The sequence below is a fragment of the Protopterus annectens genome, chromosome 6.part0 (genome assembly GCF_019279795.1).
Source record: "Protopterus annectens isolate FY-2018-M chromosome 6.part0, PAN1.0, whole genome shotgun sequence".
NCBI lineage: Eukaryota > Metazoa > Chordata > Ceratodontiformes > Protopteridae > Protopterus > Protopterus annectens.
In genome coordinates this window covers 1,040,278,440-1,040,299,522 of record NC_056737.1, presented here as the reverse complement: position 1 = coordinate 1,040,299,522, position 21,083 = coordinate 1,040,278,440, and positions in this window count along the sequence as shown.

Below are 21,083 nucleotides of genomic sequence, written 5' to 3'. Positions count from 1 at the left end.
CAGTTTCCTTTGCCCAAAAGGGGAAGGATGGATTGCAGCGTGACCATCCGAAATCTTGTTTTCTTGACTGATCTGTTCAAGACACTGAGATCCAAAATTGGTCTCCAGTCCCCTGTTTTCTTTGGAACTAAAAAGAACCTTGAGTAGATTCCGGATCCTTGCTGGTCTGCTGGAACTGGCTGAATTGCTCTCTTTGCAAGCAGTTTTGAAATCTCCAAAACCGCTAGATCCCTTTGAGCGGGTGGAACATCTGGAAGGGATTTTTTTAACTGATTTGGAATGCGAAGAAAGGGGATAGAATAGCCTTCGGAAATGATGGACTGTACCCATTTGTCTTGAGTCAGGGATAGCCAGGCTTCTGGGTACAGTGACAATCTTCCCCCGACTGCCTCCGAAGATGGGCAGTCGGGCAACACCTCAGGGATGCTGAAAGGGCTTGTCAGGGAAGGCTTCCCGATTGCCCTGGTTCTGCGGACCCCCCCCTGCCCCTAGGGTGACGTCTACCATTGTTATTCCCGCCTCTGCCTCTGGCGGGGAAACGACTCTGTGCGTCAGGCGAAGTCCCTTGAGATTGTTTACGGAACCACATCTTTCCACCTTTCTGGCCTTTGGGGTAAGGCCTAGAAGGAGTAGAAAAACGGACTCCGATGGCAGAAAGGGTCTTGCCATCAGATTCGCACCTAGTCAAGGTCTCTTTCACTTGAGGACCAAAGAGGGATGATCCATCAAACGGGGAGTTCGTGAAAGACGTCTTGAAGGGGTCCGCAAAATTGCATAGCTGCATCCAGGCATGCCTACGTAAGGCCACACCTGTCCCTGCGGCTCTGCTCGCTCCATCAGCCGCGTAAGAAAGAAGGCGCATGGAGGAGTTGGTTATGGAGTTAAGGGTAGCCAGCTGCGTGTTCATCTTATCTTGGAAACCCGCAGCTGTAGGGTCCTTTAACATTTCACTCGCTTCCTTGATCAAGTCCCTTTGGAGGCGAGTAAAATGGTAAAGGTAGTTCAGCGACGCATGGTAAATGTCGCTGACGAGAACATCCGCTTCCCGTACCTGTCCATGGACCTAGATTCCTTGTTAGGTGGATGGACAGGTACTGAAGGATCAGCTAGCTCCTTCTTAGTGGCAGCAGCTACCACCATAGCATCCACAGAAACTCCTTTTGTTAAGAACTGTTTGTCTGCTGGTGCTGTTATGAACTTGGAGGGTCTCCTGGGAGTGGGGTCCACTGAATCAGGAGCCGTCCATGCCTTCTTAGCAACCACCTGCATGAGGGGGTCAAAGGGGGACACCCAGGAGGTGGAAGGACGAGAGCCAAACGCCTCAAGATACACAGATTCGTCCTCCGAAGGGTTGAGGGCTGGCCAATTTCCCCTCTGTTTCAGGATCTCCAGAATGTCTGCAAATGAGACATCTTCAGAAGGGGAACGGGGGGAACCCTCAGAATCATCCAAATCTGTGTCTGACGTGATGGACTCAGGTGAGTCAATGTGTTTCCTCTTACACTTCCTCTTCCAAGGGGGCTCTTCTGCCAAATCAGGAGAGGCCTCGGAACAGGATGAAATCCCCACAGGGGGTTCCTGAGGAGCCGGCTCTCTGCGGTCCGGGATGAGGGAGTGAGTTGACTTAGCCTGAGGCACCATAGAGGGAGGGGCGGACGGAGCAGACTGTGGAGTAGAGCCAGGCTCCAACACACTCCGCATGACCTCGAATGCACCCCTGTCAGGCAGAGCCAGAGGTCCCCGCTCCGAGAAGCTAAGAACCCCCCTCGGCACCGACAGTGATGGCTCTGAGGCCGATGTCGGAGCCGAACTCACCAGCGCCGAAGCACCGAGAGGGAGAGGGGGGTCGGACAAGGGTCCGATGCCACTCACTCCCCCCGGAGCCGACGAGGGAAGTCCGGCGCCGAGATTCTTCCAAGGAAGAAAACGGAGCCGACGACGGAGCCGAAGACAATTGTATCGGCTCCGACGCTATCACAGTCTCGGTTCCGACGCGACCCGGCTCCGAGCTCAAAAGAGTCGAAGGAGGAATATGTTGATGGACCGGGGCAGGCATCGACTGATGAGTCGGGCTCTGAAGCATCTGGGCCAGTGCCTCGGACTTAAGAAGTCGACTCACTACCCCTCTGAAGGTCATGATCCGACAGCCTCGATGACCTAGAGGAGTGAGATCTTTGGCTCCGTTCAGACAGCAGGGGAGATCCTGGAGCCGAATGAACGGAGCCAAGAGATGGTGACCTGGACCTCTTCCTAGTTGTCGGCTCCGAAGGTCTGGTCGGAGCCGACACGGAACTCTACTACCTCGGCTCCGGCCGAGCGAGGGAGCCACAGAAACTGTGGACTGAGACTTATCGGCTCCAGCCGGAGCCGATGAAGGCAGAGGTTGAGAAACCTTAGGTCTCGGCTCAGTTGTCGGAGCCGAAGACCTAGATGCCTTAGAGGGCTTCCCTGTTGAAACAGATAGGGAATCCTCTGGCTTGAGTAAGCCTCTTAGTATTAATTTATTTTTCTTTCCTGCAGGACCCTGGGGCTGAAGCCATGGCACACAGCACAGGAGTCCTGCAGGTGCAAAGGCCCCAGACAGTAGACACAAGAAGTGTGAGCGTCTGTCAGAGACATTTTCTGACAGCACGCATCACACTTCTTGAATCCGAGACCTTTGCTTCTTTGGACATTTTAAACAGGTGTAAACAAACACACACAAACACACTAGTTACACCCTGTCAAGTTAAATTATAATAAAAACCACTAACTAGGATTTTAAAATAAAATAATACACACACACTCCACTAGGGAAGAGAAAAGGCCTGTAGGCCCAAGGGAAGAACCTAAGGTTCTTGAGGGAAAAAAACAGAAATTTTTTTGAAGGGGATAAAAATATTTCTAAACTAAGGGAAATAAGTGAATATATTAAAAAGAAAGGGGTTTTGAAAGACTAAATTACACAAGAAAAAGTCACTTACCAAGAACCGGTAGAAAACCAACCTCGAAGCTGTAGCGGCAAACGAGATCTGGGGTAACTCTCGCCTAGCATTGTGGGATACAAGGGGAGCCTCGAGCCGGTGGAACCAACTCTCGAGCTTTTAGAGTGGCCGAGTCGGAGCCGAGGACGGCTCCGAACCCATCCAGCAAGAATGAAGGCGAGATAGACAACTTAACATCAGCCCTTTCAAAAGCCAAAAGCACAGCGTTGATGGGGCCAGATGGTGTCCCAAGCTGTGTCTTGCACGAACTACAGAATGAACTAACCCCCCACCTAAACACACTGTTCAACCTCAGCCTCTCCACATGCTACATGCCCATAGAATGGCGCAAAGCAATTATTATTCTGCTCCATAAAGGAGGAGCCACAACTGACCCTGGTAACTATTGCCCCATAAGACTGACTAGCCTGCTCTGCAAGGCTATGGATTGCATCATCATGGAACTCATTAACCTAAAGACATTGGGAACCTCCAAACACTTGACCCGACACAGTTCGGCTTTAAGGGCAGATCATGCCTACTAAACCTGGCTGACTTCGAGACAGTCACCAAGGCCATAGATGAGGGGAAGGTGGTTCAACCTACCTTGACCTCGCGCCAAGGCTTTTGACACCATTCCCCACTCGGGAAATATAAAGAAACTCACCAGCCTGAACATAAACCCCTATGTCATGAGATGGGTTGCCAACTGGCTTACAGACAGAACTCACACCATAAGAATAGCGGGCTAGGTCCGACTCTAAACCAGTCACAAGTGGTGTCCCACAAGGCTCGGTCCTGGCACCCCTACTGATCGGCATATACTGCTCAGTACAGGCAAACACAGGATGACTATGGCTAACCAAGTTCACCGATGACTGCAAACTGGGAGCCATAATTGACTCTCTGGCTAACACGGACATTCTCCAAAAGGACCTTACTGAGACGGACACCTGGTGTCAAAGTTATGGTCTCAAGCTAAATGCCAAAAAATGCATAGTCATCCTGTTTGGGAAAAACAAAACACCCATGAATTACCACATAGGTGGCAGCCCCCTTAATACAGAAGGGGTAATAAGAGATCTGGGGACCCAGGTAGATAGTAATCTCTCCTTTGACATTCATATTGCCAAAGTAGTTAGGAAATCCTTCTATGTAGCCCAGCTAATTACTAAAGGGTTCGCATCTATAAATAAAAAGAGGTTATAGTGCCCCTCTACTCATCACTCATCAGACCCATCACACAGTACAATGCCCCATTTGGGATGTACCTCAAGACACTTCCAACAGCTGGAAGGACCAAAAAGTACCTCACCAAGAGGATTACTAGCCTCAAACATATGTCCTACGCAGCTCGACTGGAAAAACTCCGGCTGTACTCAGTGGCATATCACTTACTCAGAGGTGATCTCTGCCGGACTTACAAAGCCATGTCCAACTCAGAATTGATGGACATGCTCCACCTAAAGAAATCCAAGTCACTGCGAGCCACTCGCTCTAGTGAGCTAAACCTCACCACAACAATAAATAGAACATGCTGGAGGGATAGATTCCTGTCACAGAGACTCCCCATGCTTTGGAACAAAATTCCTAACTACATTAGGCAGAGCCCCTCACTAACATTCCAAGAGAAACCTTGAGTGGATGAGTAACAGAAAATACACCCCTGGGATCACTTAATTTGGTCTTCTTGACAGAGGCTCAGTTAATTAATCAATGGGGCAGTGAAAGCTGACACACTGGCTAGGCTTATAAATGCACTCGGGCAGATAGCCTAGTACCTACCTATGAACCGAATTCCTCAGTTAGAATTTTGAGGAATTGTAAGGTAGTAGGAGATGCAAGAGTAACAAGAAAGTTAGGGGCAGAATAGAGTGGACAGGTATCCAATACTGCTACTTAGGATCTTAAAGGTCCATTTGATGAGAAAATGCCCCATGTGATATTTAAGAACTACCTATTACACTTTGGACAGAATCGAGCAATAATGCCCTATGCATTTCATGTTAAAATATATCACGATTGCAAGATGTTCTATCAAGTTTATCCAAATCTTGTTGTCTTAGGGGAAAAATGGGAGGGGACCACCATTTAATGGGAACTGACAGAAGGTGGGTAGATGCCAGCAATGTTTAAGTCCATAGATATAGTACACTTTTTTTGCGTAAACTGGAAATACTCTGAGGGTAAGGCCCTGATTAAGGAATACTTATTTCTAGCTAGGGCCTACTACTTCAGGACGCCCTACAGACAGACAAATAACTAAGGAGGCAGAGACATTAAGTGCCTAACTTCGCACAGAAATAAATATTTTGGGTTTATAGGCATTAAGAAACAGCTCTTTGTTCTGAAAACAATCTTGCAGTGCGGAGAGACCCTGCCATAATTTGTGCCAGTTAACAGAAGTTGCATCAGAATAGGAAAGGACAGCTGTATAAAGTGAACTTACCATAACTACAAATGTTCAAAATGATTACTGCTGCAGTAGACTTGGCTATATGGGGTTATATCCTGCTAGTGCTATAACAGCCAGCCAGCTTCCAAAGCATCAGGGCACCTTTCATGCACCCAAACCATTAAGCAGCTCAAGCACATCTGACTTAAGTCTGGACACAAAGCCCTCCAGAGCTTTCCTGCCAGCAGAAAGAGAGGGAGTAATGAGCCCTGAAAGGACAAGGTTATTAACAAAATAAATGTTCACACCCTGGCATAATAAACACACCAAAAACGAGGAAAGGGGGAGTGGTTACTGCAGCAGTGATCATTCAAACATCTACTGTTAAGGTAAGATCAAGTATCACAACTGTGCTATTCTTCACACTGATCACTGCTGCAGAAGCCTTGGCTATATGTGTACATTACCATACCTATATTTGGAAGGTGGAAAAAGGGTCCAGGAGCTCCTGGAGGATGGCCCTAGCAAAGCATGATCTAGACCTAGAGAAGGAATCCCGCTTATAGTGCTTTGCAATAGTATGTACAGAGGGCCAATTAGCATCTTCTAGATTACTTCAAATCAATCCTTTACTAAAAAGCCATAGAAGAAGCAAAGGTCCTTGTAGAGTGGGTTGTGATACTGCCTGGAATAGATTTGTCTTTTTGGGTATAACAAAAGGTAATCGCCTTAGACAATCATTTGGAAATGGTCAGTTTTGACACTGGTTATCCCCTCTAACCTTCACAATAAATGAATTGAGCCGATTATCTGAAAAACTTAGTTTTGTCAAGACAGTACCCAGAGCAGTCTGCGGACAATCAAGGTATGGAGTAACCATTATCCTTTTTTTTTTTTTTGGAGATTCTAGCAATAGTCTCAGAGAAAGAGAAACCCCCACAGGGAGAAATCAGAAACCCGAGGACAAAACCCCCTGAATCCATCCCTACATCTTACTGGTCAGATTCAGAATCTTGAATCTCTTCAGGAAAGGAGGCATCCCTCTCTTTTACTGGAAACTACTCCACAATAACAATAGCCTGAATCAAACTCTGAGCCAGTCCCAGTAAACTACTTCTATCCAAAGAAATTTGAGGTGTAGATACATGCTTGGTTTTGTTTTTGAGACGGGAAAAGTGGGGCCATGTTAAAACTGGCAGCTGCTGCTTCCTCAGGGATGGGCACAGCATTCCGATGCAACAGGGAAACCTTTCCTGTTCACTCTCCCAGTAACAGTAGTTTTCCCTTGCCCACTGAGGGGACCTTAACAGCTGCAGAGGACATGGCTAACCACTGGTCCATAGTGGCTGTAGGTGCTACACCAGAGGGATTCAGGGTAAAATATGAGGGGTCTGAGGTACAAATGGCGACAGCAGGGTCACCCTCCTGCAACTGAGGCAAATTGCTAGCCTGATGTGGTGGCAAAGGCTGTTTTTCTTTTTATGACTGGAAGGAGTAGCAACAATGGGAGTGGCAATCTGGTCCATGGTCAAGCTACCTCAATCCTGGTGAAAACAAGCAACGATGCCAGGAAAAAAGAAAATTAAAGTCTCAGGAGCACTCTCTTCCAAGTGCACAGAAGCTCTAAAGGGCTTAGTGCCCAAACGTGTCTTACAGTAAACTCACCTTGAGCTGCTTGACAGTTTGGGCATGTGGAAGGTGCCCTGAAGCTTTGGAAGCTGGCCAGCTGTTACATCCTTGGCAGGATACAACCCCATATAGCTGAAGTGATTAATAAAAAAACAAATACCTTATGCATCACTAGCACAGAAGTCCAAGGAAACATGCCAGAAGGTCGGCAGATTGGTGAATGACAGTGGTTCAAAATTTAACCCCTTAAGTTAGCATAAAGCTGGTAAGTCCAGTCCAGTATACTGCAGAGACATTTAAAGAGACTCCATGACAGACCATGTGGCAATATCAGTAACTCCATCCTATTTTTACAGGATATAGACAAAGATTAATGAGATCTACATTATCACCACGATGCTCTTAGAAACCATGTAGTCACTCATGATCTTGAAACTAAAGTCAAGTAATTTATCATCCTGTTCTAGGATTCTTGCTAAAAAAGGATACATTTTTTTTTCCAAGATTACTAAAAATATTGTTAGATCACCACTACAGGGAGAAAAAGCAGTCATTTCCTTAGGTCTGGGAGTGTCAGATTAAAGGCAGTGGAAACCACAAGAAAACAAGAATTTCTGTACCTCAGTTTGGATAATGGACCAAGCCAGGATGATGGAAGATTAGAAACCTGATAAGAGTAATTAGGATTAAAGATAGAGAACTAGTAATTGAATGCATTGCATGTCTACGAATGCCAAATATCCTAGAAGGTGATATTGACCACTATAGGCACCATTACACACTAACAATGTCATATTTTATAACGTTTAACCACATGGGCCAAGGCCTACTCATTTAAGAGCGAATGTATTACATTAATTAGTGACTGAAATGGACAGTTCACTTTGTGCTAAAGAATGAATGAACATTTTACAGAACAGCCTGTGGGTAGAATAAGCAGCATTTTATGTAACTGGTGCCCTGAAATTAATGTTACTAAAATGGCAAATATATGAGGGGATTCTAATAAAAAAAAGGAAAACTATTTTTACAAATGCCTAGTTTAAAGTAAACTTGTTAACTCATTAAATACCGCCATGCCCTTTGGAAAGTGCAGGGATGTACTTTACTTTCATTCCTTATTTCAGCCATTTTTAATAAAAAGCTTCACAAACGTAGCCACAGCTCAAATACACTTAGGTGTACCCTTCAGGAATATCGAAAGGTGCATCCATGGACTTTACTGGACATATCTTTGCCCGTGCGAGATGATGCATCCATTAAAGTCTACGGATGCACTGCACTCTCTCCCCAGATTAATGCCACTGAAGTTAAACTTTACCGCTTAGCATCAGTGACAAAATCATGGGTAAAGCTGTATTTTTCAAAATAGTTAATCAAGAAAGAAGTAGCTAAAAATTAATGGCAATAGAGCAAAAATGCTGTTCGGCACATCATGCATGACATACTGCATTGGTGACGTACATTTATTTTTATGAACAAATCACTAAATTTCATTTAATAAAACTTCCAGAAAAACTATTGCTTGTTATGTAGTAAATACTATCAACTTAATACGATTAATTTATCACAAACTGTGATGACAGCTTCCATAAATCCCATTTAGGCAAAGCAATAAACAAAGGCTTCTTAAAACTATTTCTACTGCTCTTTGTCTTGGCTAAATGTATAATTGGCACAATCTGATCGGTCGATGTCATACTTGAAAATGAGTTTTTCCCAAAGCAATTCACTAAAATAATGCAACAAAATGGTGTCATTAGAACTCTATTAATATGCAAATGAGAAAAGTATGACTGAATTGCGCCAAGTAAAAAATGGCCTTATGCCAATAAAACTTGGCTAGAGAATCTAATTGTCCTTAAAGGAAAAATAGCAGTACAAGTTAGTCTACACCTGCTACGAAGACTGAATATTCCTTTTTTGCCCAAAGTGAAGTGACTGGGGAACGGATACTTTAAGTAAAGGGGTGCAAAGAGAGGAGGGGTATGTGACGGGCTTTGCCCCAGTATAAAAATCTGCTTCAGATTAAAATCAAATTTCAACCTCCGGACATCTGCAGAAGTGACATAGAACCAATTAAAACTCTACCATTCAATCAAAAAGGTCATGGACTCCAGAAAATGAGTTTCAGAATATATGCATATTTTAAGATGTACTTGAAATAGGCGCATGTCCCTTATGCAGAGAAAGGAAAAGTGCACCACAAATGCATCTCTGTACTTAAATTCAAAGACTATACTTCATAAATAATGCACACACATTTTATATATACATGCACACATACTCATGCAAGTAGCACAAAACAATTTGGGAATATATTACATTATACTGGTAGATACTGGACCAGTTCCTAAAACAAAGGATTATTAATCTGGTAAATTTTTTTGAGAAATGAAATATTTGTTCATTTCCAATACCTACTTTATTCTCTTCAGGTGACTAAGGGGATTCAATGCCCGTCTTGACAAGCAAAATGTACAATACATGAAGCAATTTCTGGCTGGGACAATATTCTACTGCAGGACACAAACATGTACCCACACATAGAGGTTGCAGGTTCAGTAATTTGGCGAGCATGTCAGAGATGCAAGAAGAATGTGGAAACCCCAAAAAATATCCAGAGATGCAAGCAGGATGTTTAAACTCTGGAAAGGAAATGACACAGAGTGGTACCCAAACCTGAAAACCATGTGCTGTGAGGATCAGTCCCCACTACTGCACCAGTGTGCCCCTCAGAAAAGGTAATGAGCTTACTGTTGCCTGCCTTGCCAACCACCTGTGGTGTTAAAGGACATTTTTAAGTGAAAATGTTGTGCCCCAACTTGTACTCCACCAGTTTGGAAGCTTAGACCTTCCCCGCTGCATCCCACCAATATTAACACCATCTCCCCCACTTATTTTGATTTGATATTCGTTTGCCAGGAAAGTCCAACTTCGAACAAAGCCAATTTTCAGCAGAGGTCCAGGGAGAAATACTCTAGATGCATGTCTATGAGAATCCCTAAATCTCAGAGAAAAGGCAATAAATGCATTCCACCTTGGAGGTGGTATATTTAGTCCTCATAGGTATGAGAGCAGTAGCACTGTATAAGGGTGCTTCAACCTTTGTTCACTTCAAGGTGTTTCCTTGTGGTCAAGAAGGGAGAAGTACGACTGTGTACTTCCTTGTCAGGCAGTCTGACTTTGAAGACCTTTATTTACAACAGAACAAATCTTGTTGCTGTTTTCACCATTTAGAAAGCTTTTTTATTGTTTACACCAAGTATTTACTTGTATTTTGTCATTGTTTCAAAGCTATCTGTTCTGCCTGCTCTGGTTTTCCCACCAAGCAGTACTTAATTAACTGATCTGTTAACTGTTTAAAACATTCTTTAGAGCCTCTTGACTGATTTTCTGTTTTTAAACATTTTTTTTTACAGTGTCACACTGCTATTTTTCTGCTGTGTTAAATATTTTCTAGTATTTCTCACTGAAACTAGGATAGCTAGTAGCTGTAGCATAGTCCAGAGCCAGGCTTTTTGCTTCTAGAACTGTTTATATTGGTTTGTTTGTTCTGAGCACATTTTCCAGGCCATCCTTGACTGGAAGGGGCCTATCTGCATACCTTTGTGAGAAAATTTTGTTGGATTAGCACCTGACTGGTATAGTGAGGCCTGTCTAGGGCTTGGAATAAGCATCCTCGTTTGGTCCTTTTGAATTTTAAGAGTTTTTTTCAAGTTTTAGCTTTTGGTATTTAAGCCCTGCATCTAAAGCAGATTTCTGTTTGTGAATCACACAGCACTGTCACGCAATTGTGTGCCAAAGCCAGACAGTTGAATTCAACAAGTTTTCCCTTAAAACCCAGGCAGAAATATCCATTCTCCAAGGTCTTCCATGATAGTTTCCAAAACGCCACCCCTAGTGACAGCAGTCTTCAGCCTAGCATTATGGACACTTACTACCCTTGTTTCTCCTGCCAACCTTGTTGACTTGGGTCTCTTGAGGCAATGTAGCAATTGCCTCAAGTACACAGACAACCTCAATCACAGTCTAGTAAGAGTGTGAGAGATGCATTTACACCAAAGAATCTAGAATCCATCCCCTCTCTCACTGAAAATATTAACACGGAGAAGGTTGTCAACTCACCCACCACTACATTACCACTACTCATACACAAATCCACATACGTGGAGGTTCTCAAACTTACTGCAACACCAGAGACCTCCAAAACACAAGTCTGCTACAGCTAACACAGTCTCCACTGCACCCTTGACACAACAGCACCACTACCTCACCCACCAAGCCTGTAAGGCGCAACACTTAACAGCCAAGTTTGTCACTGGAGACTCAATAGTCTGATGTCCCACTCATCAGGCTGGACAAGGAGAAAGTCACAGTCAGCTGCCTGTCTGCTGCCAGGATTCACCAAATCACACATGCACTCAGGTCTCTCAGCAACAAGTACCGTTGACTGTCATAGCTGATGTTGGTGTGAATGACCAGAGATGTACCTCACTGGACTACATGGAGAGAGACATGGTCGAGCTCTGAGTACGTGTCCCAGGCAGGTATGTCCCTAGCCTTATGAAGCATACTGCCCTCCCCTAGAATGATTCCACAATATAAACAAAAGACTGATTTCAATAATTGGCTTAGTTGGTGTCATTCCAAGGGGATCCAGTTCATGTCTGCCTGGAAAGCCATGGTTGCCACACCTCGCTGCTTTGCCAGAGACTGTTTGCACCTGGCACCCCCTAGGGTTTCAGCTGCTGGTCAAGGCTCGTGCATTCCCCACAGTGCCTTTTTTAGGCAAGGTCTTGAAAACATTACCATTGTGAAATTAACCAATCAGAACAAATAAGGGTCATGCTGCAAAATCAGGTAATCCAAACCAAAGGAACCAAGAAGAACACCAAACTACACTGTGGTATAACAAGAGTGCTTTCGTCTATTGGTAAGACTTCTTCACAGTAAAAAAAAATAAAACATTCAACATTTAAATCACAGGAAATGAATCACATGATTCAAACCCACCCCTCTCATTACCCAGTAAAACAGACATTAAAATTCATAACCATATAAAATATACCATTAAACTCTTGTTGTATATACCCAAAAATATATGCATGTAAACTGAAACTTAATATTTCCTTTACACAACATAGAATTTCAACCTTAATACACTCATAATGGAAATGTAATCATTTAAACCTGAGAAACCCCCTGCATTTAGCTTAAGTTGCCACGGTAACTCATCATTCTACTAGGTCTTCCCAAGGCCCACCCCGGGAATTTCTTAATACTTTGTCTGAACCACAAAACAGAAAGGAATGTCCTGGGTTATTAATATGTTTGGCTAATGTGCTATTGGCTTTATTTTTCTCAATATCTAGGACATGCTCATAGATTCTTTCCATAAACTTTCTTTTGGTTTTCACTGTATAGAACCAGTTACATTTCTGGTACAGGGCGAGATAAACACCGGTGGCGATGCAGCTACAAAAAAAAAAAATTGGCCTTTATCAGTTTACCATTAAATTTAAATCTGTTCCCTTCTAACAAAAACTTGCACTGGTAACAAAAGCAGCATTTTTTTGTACCTGGCTTTTTGTGAGTTAAATGGACTACACCAAGATCACTTTGTTCGAAATAATTCTTAATAGTTTTACCTTTTCGGTGCTTTTCATCCACTTTGTCCACTACACCAAAACAATGGGAAAATGGACCAATTCTTATTTAATATTTCTCATATTTTCTGATCCTCCATAAAATACTCCATCACAAATCGATATAGTAATCCTTAGTAATTTTATTAACACTATTAAAGCCAGTCAATTAATGGAATAATATCCCCTTCTTTGCTCAACTTCCAAACTTATTTTGTTAATTAGTTCACGGGGGATATCCTCTGGCTACAAACATATCGGCCAGGTTTTTGCTCTCTTTACAGTACAAAAAATCATCAGATACCATCCTGGCCAACAGTATATACTGTACTTTAATAATCCCATGTTTTTGAAATTCAGGATGACCACTGGAATAATGTATTGAACTATTACAATACGTGGGTTTTCTGTATACAGTACTAACAATACTCTGTTGGTCTTGATCTTTCATTATTCTAACATCCAGGTTATTTATGGAATCTGCATTGTAAGAGAACATAAATTTAAGGAAAGTGGTGGTGGAATTTAAATCAATAAAGGGGCCTATTTCACCCACTTTCCCTTCCCAGGCAATACAAATGTCATCCACAAATCTAGTGTAGACGTTCCACGGTGGGTTGGTGAAATATTTAAACAAGTATTGTTTCTCCCATTGAATAAGGAGGGGGTGCAAGAAACTCCCATATGAACACCCTTACTTCTCTAAAAACATTACCCCTCTAAAAACACAAAATTGTATTCACGTACCATTTCCATGAAAAGGTTTAACAGATTAATTTCATCCTGCTGGAAGGTAGTAGACTCAAGTAGGAAGTCATTAAACCATTTCAAACCTTATCATGGGGGATGACATTAAAAGTTTGACATCACTTGTTAAAAAAAAAAAAAATCTTTGAATTAGAATACCCCAACCCCTTAATTTTAAATAAAAAATCCCAAGAATTCCTACACAAGGATGCAAATTTGTCTAAATATTTTGAGTTTTAAATCTATATACTTGGCTGGGGGGGGGGGGGGTGGGTCTTAGAGCAACTGGCATTAACTAATGGCGTTCGAGGGGGGTCTGTCACACTTGTGTATATTCGGGATACCGAAACTAGTAGGTACCATTGGAAATTTTACATACAAAAACTCATACAGTACATAATCTGACCTTGGTCCAGCAAATCTTTCACCCAATAATCAATTTCTTTATATGTTATCTGAATAAAATTGTAAGACACCTCTTCATAAAATCCACTCTAATACAAAGTGTAACGTTCTGTTCAGATAATCCTTCCCATTGATAAACACTGCCCCTCCATCTGGTTTCATTATTCTAATTGTTTTGTCTTCAGCTAACCTATTGAGTAATGTATATTCAGCCACTGAAAGATTTGTACAATTAGTTAAGTAGTTACTCTTGAAGCAAAGCTGCCTAAAATCATAATCCACCAGTTTTTCAAAGATAAGTGTCAAAACTAAACTTGGGTGAAATAGGCTATGGTGGCGGAACATCTCTCTCCTTTTCAATAGGGTATCAACTTCCATAATCACTTTTAAATGCAATTTTCTAAGACAAATTTTTAGATCTAACAGAAATATATCAATTTTTACGACACTTGGCACAAAAGAAAATCCTTGACAGTAAATTGGCGTGTTCATTACTAAACTCACAAGTTGTACAAAACATGAAAAATCATGAAAATCCTCCTTCCCCATTAATATAGTCCAGTTTATCTACGTTGATGATTGAAGGATGTCCTCTGTTCACCATGGTGGCCATGGTTCCTGTACAGTCTCCACCCTTGTTGAAAGTTCTGTTGTTGGTTGGTCCTGTTCCTTATGCTCTTTGAATGCCGGATAGGCCCTTGGTTCTAAAGGGGTGTCTTCGTTATTCAGAATCATCCACATCCTCAGCAGCTCCAACAGTACGATAAACAGAGGGTGGGGAAAAGTACAGTTTTGTACCTACCATAAATGTAGATGTTCGAAGATCCACATTGCTGCAGTCCTGACATATGGGTAGTCCGCTGTCCTCGGTCGGCCCGAATACCAAAGTATTAGGCTGACGTCTGTCAAGGCGCTTAAAACTGACATCAGGACGTCAGGGTACAAAAGCGCATGACCGACGTCATATCCTCCGTCTTTTCTTGCCCCAGATGTCAGAAGGCCCATATTTACAATATTTACAATATTTACAGCCCAAACCACACAACCACGTCTAACTACAGAGGGGAAGGAGGGAGGGTTAATTGGACTGCAGCAATGTGGATCTTCAAACATCTACATTTATGGTAGGTACAAAACTGTACTATGTTCTTCATCTCACATTGCTGCAGTCCTGACATATGGGTAGAATCCCAAAGCAGAGGTAAGGGAGGATGGCAAAACTAAAAAGCATTAGGAGCTGCCAAAATGCCCTGTAAAATTGCAGTGGCAAATCCAGCCCTAGATTTAGAGTAAAGTGGAAGGTGGTAATGCTTAGAGAAAGTATGCACTGAACTCCAAGTAGCTGCCTCCAAAATATCTTTAGTAGCCACCCCCCTTAAAAAAGCAGTAGAAGTGGCAGTAGCCCTAGTGGAATGAGGCCTAATCCCAGCTGGAATCTCCTTACCATGATGGGAATAACAGAAAGCAATACAAAAACCAATCCACTTAGAAATAGTTTGTTTTGAAACAGGTTTGCCCTGAGAACCCAAAGCAAATGAAAAACAACTGCTGAGACTGCCTGAACCCCTTAGTTCTGCTCAAATAATATCGCAACTGTCTGTGTATATCCAAAGTATGCAAAATCTTCTCCCCTTTATTTTGGGGGTTTGCATAAAAAGTAGGCAAATGAATAGATTGGTTTAAAGCCACACTAGAAACCACTTTAGGCATAAAAGAAGGGTTAGTACGCAAAGACACCCTATCCTTGTGGAAAATTAAGAAAGGCTCAACCGCCATAAGGGCCTGTAATTCAGAAACCCTTCTCGCAGAGGTAATGGCCAACAAAAAAGCAGTCTTCCATGATAAATATTTCAACTCGGCAGTTGCTGCAGGCTCAAAAGGTTGTAGAGTGAGTTTCTCCAACACAAAATTGAGATCCCAAGCAGGAGTAGGAGCTCTACGTGGGGTCTTATATTCTTTGCCCCTCTAAGGAATTGCTTAAACAAAGGATGAGAAAATAATGGTGGGTCACAGTCATAGTGAGCAGAAATTGCTGCAGCATGAACCTTTATAGAGGAGAAGGACAAACCTTTGTCCAATAACTCAGTAAGGTATTGAAGAGCAACACTTAAATTAGGTTTAGAAACATCAAAGTCCTTTGCTGTGCTCCAAATTAAAAATCTCCTCCATTTATCTGCGTAAACTTTCCTTGTACTAGGCCTTCTGGCCTCCAAAATAACATTCAAAACTTGTTGTGGAAGCTGAGACCCTACAGGGTTTAAAACAGAATATGCCAGGCTGTTAGATGTAGAGAGTGAAGTTTGACATTGAGTAAATGACTGTTCTCCTGAGACAGCAGGTGTGGAATCGAAGGCAAAGGCCATGGAGGCTCCGTACCAGACTTCTCAGTAATGGGTACCAGTGCTGTCGAGGCCAATCCGGAGCTATTAAAATCATGGTTGGCTTGTCCTGTCTGACCTTCAGGAGTACCTTTGGGAGGAGAGGCAGTGGTGGAAAGGCATACACGTGAAGATTGCTCCAATTGAATGAGAGAGCATCCACTTTCCAAGCTGTGGGATGAAACCTTTTTGTGCAAAACTTTGGCAGCTGGTAATTCAGTGGAGAAGCGAACAGATCTATGTCTGGAGTTCCCCATAACACTGTCAATTTTTGAAATACATGAGGATCCAATTTCCACTCGTGGGGATCCATGATTTGTCTGCTCAACACATCTGCTAAGGAGTTCTGTGCTCCTGGCAGAAACCTTGCCTGAAGATGTAGCTGTAAACAGAGCAGTCTCCCACAAAATCATTGCTTGTCTGCATAGAGGATAAGAATGTGTCCCCCTTGCTTGTTGATGTACCACATGACAGTTGTGTTGTCTGTTTGAATCAACACCTGCCCTGGAAGAAGTAAATCCTTGAAAGCTATCAATGCAAATTGGACTGCTAACATCTCCTTCAAGTTGATATGTAAATGTTGAAGTCTGGCAGGCCACGTGTCTTGTACCCATTTTCCATTTAGATGAGCTCCCCAAGCTTTGTCTGAGGCATCTGTCGTTAGAATCTGACTCGCCTCTGGTCGGGTCACAGAGAGTCCCTTGTTTAGGTGACATTCCTGAGCCCACCACAAAAATTCCTTTTGAATGCAAGGTATTATCTGAATGACAGTGTCCAAATCTTGGCAGTGTTGCGTCCATACATTTTTGAGATACCATTGTAGCTTCCTCATATGCAGTTTGGCATTGGGAAGTACCAGAATACAAGATGCCATGAACCCCAAGGCTTGAAGGACTGTCCTTGCAGTCAGCCTGGACTGACGAGACAACTGATGGAAGTAAAGAGAAAGATTCTTTTGTTTGTCCGGGGTCAAAAAGGCCATCTGGGATGTTGTATTCAGTCTCACACCCAGAAAGCACATGTCCTGAGAGGGTACTAGACTGGACTTTATTTCGTTCACAGAATACCCTAGGCATCTTAACACTGCCATCACATACTGTAAATGATGAAGTTCGTCCTTTCCTTGAGCCAGAATCAGGCAATCGTCCAAATAAGGATAGATTTGTATTCCTCTTAGCCTGAAGAAAGCTACCACTGGAGCCAGAACCTTTGTGAACACTCTGGGCGCAGTAGATAAGCCAAAGGGCAATGCAGAGAACTGATAATGAAAAGTCCCAGCCCGAAAACGCAGATACTTCCTGCAACAGGGCCTGATAGGAACATGAAGGTAAGCCTCCTTGAGATCCAGAGTCACCATCCAGTGATCTTTGCCCAGTAGAGGTAAAAGCTGTTGTAACGTCAACATTTTGAACTGGGGAATGTCCAGATATGTGTTGAGGATAGATAAATCCAAAATTGGTCTCCACGTGTTCCCTTTCTTTGGTACTAGAAACAGGCGAGAATAAAATCCTAGGCCCACTTCTGGCAGAGGGACCGGTTGTATAGCTCCTATTTGAAGTAGTAGAGAAATCTGTTTGTGAGCCTCTAGTCTTTGCTGAGGAGGAACGTCTGGCATGCCTTTGAAAGGAGGTAAGGTATGGAAATAAAACTTGTAACCTTGGTGTATGATATCCAATACCCATTTGTCTTGGGTAATTAAAATCCAATTTTCTTTGAAGAGTGCCAACCGTCCTCCCAAAGGTGCTGCCAGGCATGAAGGATCTGGCAGCTGAAAAAGTAGGTCATTGGGCCTGTTTACGAAAGGACTGGCCCCTGCCCTCACTCTAAGACTGTGCAGGTGAACTCCATGTTCTAGGTCTGAAGGAACTCTGAGCTCTGCCCCTACCACGTCTAGATCTACCCCTAGACTGAGAATCAGAAGAAGGATACGTCCACCCCTTAGCAGGCCAATTTCTACTAAACCTTGGAGGCTGAACTTGCAAAAAATCTTTAACAGTCTGCATAGACTTAGCCTTGTCTTCCAATTTCTTCAAGATTGACTCCACAGGTGGACCAAACAACACTTCAGACTGCAAAGGAGCATCCAAAATCCTTGTCTTAACATGGTCAGATAAATTCTGATCCTTAAGCCAGGCGTGCCTGCGAAGAACTGAACCAGTGGCAGCCACCCTAGAAGAGGCCTGCAAAGCATCAAAACCACACTGCAAAGAATGCTTACCCACCTGTTCAGAGACATGCACCAAATCTTGTAATTCTTTACAGTCAATGCCTTCTGCCAGAGCATCCACCTTAGATTTCAATTGCGAAAGAAGAAAATTTTGATATTTCAACATATGAAACTGGCAATTCAAAGCCCTCATAGCTAAGGTAGAAGATGTATAGACCTTCTTTCCCCATCTATCCAAAGCTCTGGCCTCCTTATCTAGAGGAACCGGATTCTTAACAACAGAGGCCTTGACACCCTTAGGTCCCTGACTAACAGTTTCTGGGTCCGCCCTAGGACTCTTATAGAGATATTTATGAGCCTCAGGCACCCTGTAATACCTATCCGGTTTAACAGGCGCAGGGGGTAGAGAATCAGGATTAAGTGAAGCCTCTGAAAATACATCTTGCACAACATCCAGAACAGGGGGTATAGCTAAGGGCCTATGTTGAGGTAAAAACAAAAATTCCCTAAGCCTTTTCCGTGAATCAGAGAAGTCCTGACCTTCCCACTTAAAATGTTCCCTCATAGAATGAAGTGTCTCTGAAAAAGAAAAATCCTCTGGAGGAGAAGCAGAAGGAGTGGAATCTTCTGCATCAGAATCAGAATAAGGAGTGTACTCCTGCAAGTCTTTAGCCGAAGACTTTGAAACATCCGAAGCCTGTTCAAAACCTTCCAACTCTGGCTCCACCCTAGGCCTCTTATCAGGAGGGGGCATAGAACCTCTAATCAGAGTAATCAAATCTTCTGCCATTTTAAGCATGTGCTTCTTAGGCACAGACCCTGCTGAACTAGGACTGACACCAGCAGAAGCTAAACCTGGCCTGCCTCTGGAAGAAGCCTTGGAAACAGAAGGAGAGGGCCTAACCCCCCTGGGAAGGGAGGGGAGTACAGAAACCTGAGAAGCCCCTTCAGCCTGACCTGCCTCTAGAGAGGCCACATCCTGCAAAATTAAAGTCTCCCCCTGAGACTCCAGAGAAGCCTCCATCGGAACCACCGGTTCCACTGAAGCCTCTAAAGAACCGGCGTCCGGAACGGACGACTCATCATGCCTGGGTTTAACCGCTTTGTCTTTGCGCTTCTTCGTGGAAGCGGGCGTCGGAGTATCCGACGGCATATTATAACTGCACCGCTTACCGAAGACCAGCCTAGCACAATCTAACCTTCGCTTAATAGTGCGCTTATTAAACCTAGCACAAAAGCGACACCACTACGCGTGCTCAGGCCCCTAACTAGGAATGCTCATAGAATGGTAATCCCTATGCGGTATCTGTTTCCCACAAGAAATACAATTATTGACTTTTTCTGACATCCGGTAATACACTGAGGCAAGAAAAAACCAAAATATTCCCCAACGGGGTACTTAGCCAACTTGGATTCGGTCTGAAACTCCGAACTCGAAAAATTTCAGAACGCCGAACGGCACTTGCAACGCTGCTTCTGCATCGGACCATGCGGCAAAAAAGACTGAGGATATGACGTCGGTCATGCGCTTTTGTACCCTGACGTCCTGATGTCAGTTTTAAGTGCCTTGACAGGCGTCAGCCTAATACTTTGGTATTCGGGCCGACCGAGGACAGCGGACTACCCATATGTCAGGAATGCAGCAATGTGAGATGAAGAACATCTATTCATCCCACGGTGGACAAGGGTAGGCATGCTCCTCCCTCCCCTAATTAACAAAATAAGTTTGGAAGTTGAGCAAAGAAGGAAAGGAGATATTATTCCATTAATTAGAACTAGCTTTAACCGTGTTAATGAAATTGTTGCAGGTAATAGAATTTTTACTAAGGATTACTCTTACCGCTTTTGTGATTGAGTGCTGTGTTGAGGATCAGAAAATATGGGAATTAAAGAATTTGTCCATTTTCCCATTTTTTTGGTGTAGTGGACAAACTGGGCAAAAAGCCGTTAGTTTTACCTTTTTGGAAGACTAATATTATTATTTGGAACAAAGTGATCTTAGTAGTCAATTTAACTCTCAAAAAGCCAGGTACAACAAAATGTGGCTTTTGTTCCCAGTGCAAGTTTTTGTTAGAAGGGAACAGATTTAAAGTTGATGGTAAACTGATAAAGGCCATTTTTTTTTTTGTAATTGCAACATCACCTGTGTTGTTCATCTCACCCTGTGCCAGAAATGTAACAGGTTTTATATAGGGAAAATCACAAGAAAGTTTAAGGAAAGAATATACGAGCATGTCCTAGATATTAAGAAAAATAAGGCCAATAGCGCATTAGCCAAATATATTAATAACCCAGGACATTTCTTTTTTGTGGTTTAGACTAAGTATTAAGAAATTCAAGGGGTGGGCTTTGGGAAGACCTGTTAGAACGATGTGAGTTACTGTTACAACTTAAGATAAATGCAGGTTTTTTTCCCCCTGGTTTAAATGATTACATTTCCATTATGCGTGTATTAAGGTTGAAATCTTATGTTGTGTGAAGGGAACATTAAAAATTTCAAGTTTATTTATATCTATCTATATCTTTTTTTTTTTTTTTGGATAAATGCAACTTTTTTAATGGAGTTTGGTATATTTTACATGGTTATGAATTTTCATGTCTGTTTGGTTGATACATTTTGTTTCATTGCCTACTAGAAGACTGTTCCAAACTACAAATTTAACACACGTTCTAACAAGTGGTGGTGTATTATACAAGGACTATAATTTAATACAATCAGGTTAATACAATCAGGAAGGTGAATCAAACATG